The 2,035-nt window shown below is 40.0% G+C and overlaps 1 pseudogene; it reads left to right on the top strand.

The window, feature by feature from the left end:
* On the top strand, nucleotides 1-1,562 carry LOC125199362 (annotated as a pseudogene).
* Nucleotides 1,563-2,035: the final 473 nt, after the last annotated feature.

Below are 2,035 nucleotides of genomic sequence, written 5' to 3'. Positions count from 1 at the left end.
TTTTGTGAAATTGGGTACATACACATATGCATATAAATATGCATGGACACTACTCTCATTAGAGCACTTCCATCTCAACTCTCAAACACTACCCAAAATTCAAAAAATGTGGAAGGAAGGAGATGAAGAGCCAGCCAGCCCAAGTGCTCGATTAATGCAATCACCAAAATTCAACCTCTGCATAATTTCAATGATGGGTTACAACACCAAAATCGACACCAAATTATACAAGAAATGCGTCGAGCAAACTCTCCTCAAGCACCCCGCTTCTCCAGCATCCTCGTAATCAACTCTTTCGAATTCTCGTATTTCATTTCATCAGTACATACACATTTCAACTAACTTTCTATTAGCCAATGACGGAACTACATGGAGTTAATATACACTACAAAAAACAACAATTTTACCGACAGAAATTCCCGTTGGTAAATAGTGTTATCAATGGAAATTTTTCATCGATAATTTATACGTCGGTTTTTTTTAAACCGGATTACGGACATTCCGCGGAAATTCCATCAATAACACTGTTTTCGTTGGTAATTAACAAGAGATTGCCCACCGCATAAAATTTTCGTCGATGGTTTTTTAGCTGGATTACGGACATTCCATCAGTAACACTATTTTTCGTCAGTAATTAAAGAGGGATTGGCCACTGTCGATAATCCAACATTTTTTTTGTAGTGACGAGGCTTGAAAAAAATGTTTTTTTTTTCATTTACATAATATTGTTGAATTTTTGATATTTTGTGTTGATCACTGTGCAAAAGCCTCTATCATCACAATAAACTATAACAAAACAAATTTTCTGCGTCTGCCCCTGCATAGGTCTCAAACAGCGGGAAATGCAGTTGGAGGCGCACGAGTGGACGTGGGCAACCACGTCTACGAAGTGGACTTGGACGCGGAGTCCGAGTCCGTGGACAGCTACGCGTCGGATCTCTCGAAGACACCGATGGATCCGCGAAGCCGCTGTGGGAGATCCACATTCTGAACGTGGGAACCCCCGACGCGGCGGCGACGGCCTTGTTCAAGATCCACCACTCGGTGGGGGACGGCGTGTCGATGATGGCGCTCTGCCACGCTTGTTCTAGAAGCCTCTCCGACCCCGACGCTCTGCCGGCGCTTCCGTCGCCAAAGAAACGGAAGGACGAGACGAAACGGCGTCGTTTGACGGGATTGCTTGTCTTGGTGTGGAGAGTGTTTGTGGTTTTGCTCAACACGGTGATTGATATCGCGATGTTTCTTGCTACCATGGTCTTTCTAGAAGATTCTAGAACTCCCGTTAAATCCGACGGCGGAGAGGACCGTCAGTCACGGACGCGGTTCGTTCCCCGCGTTGTGAGTCTTGACGACGTTAAGCTCGTGAAGACGGCGTTGAATGCGGTGAAAATTTTATTATTTCTTTTTTTTTGTGTGAAATTTTGTTTGATATTTTGATTTTAAATTTTTGGGGAATTTTTTTTTTCAAGAGTATTAATGATGTTATGCTGGGAGTCCTTTGGGCCCGGGCCCTTTGTCATTACCTTAATCAAAGATATGGACAAATTTTTTGCAAAAAGTAAAGTCAATTTTGATCATAAATTGACGAAAATTTGTCCAAAATATTTATTTTTTAAAAAATAAATTCATAACAATGAAATACTTTTTCGGGGGGTCATTTTTTTCGGTTCCCCAAAAACAAGGCATGTCTGTGTGCAATTAGGGTTGACCTTTGTTTTTTTGAAAAAGCAAAAAAGGACTACCGCAACATTTTCATTGTTATGGACCCGTTTTTAAAAAAGAATGTTTTAGATCAAATTGATTTTGCACTGGCCCAAAAAGAATTTACTTTTTTGAGGAGGAAGATTTTTTTGGGATTTATTTATTTAATTTTAAATTTACGCACATGCAGAGAAAGGTAACGAGAGGGCTCAAAAATAAGAATGGTACAATTCTTCCCAGAAATCCACTTTGGATCAGCCGTTGCTTTAACTTTGACAATTCCAACAGTTGAGGTAATTAATTAGCACAATTAAATTATAATAACTATTAATGA

This window comes from Salvia hispanica, unplaced genomic scaffold, assembly GCF_023119035.1.
Source record: "Salvia hispanica cultivar TCC Black 2014 unplaced genomic scaffold, UniMelb_Shisp_WGS_1.0 HiC_scaffold_479, whole genome shotgun sequence".
NCBI classification, from domain to species: domain Eukaryota; kingdom Viridiplantae; phylum Streptophyta; class Magnoliopsida; order Lamiales; family Lamiaceae; genus Salvia; species Salvia hispanica.
The sequence above is the reverse complement of the archived record's forward strand: the minus strand, read 5'-3'. Positions and strand labels throughout refer to the sequence as shown.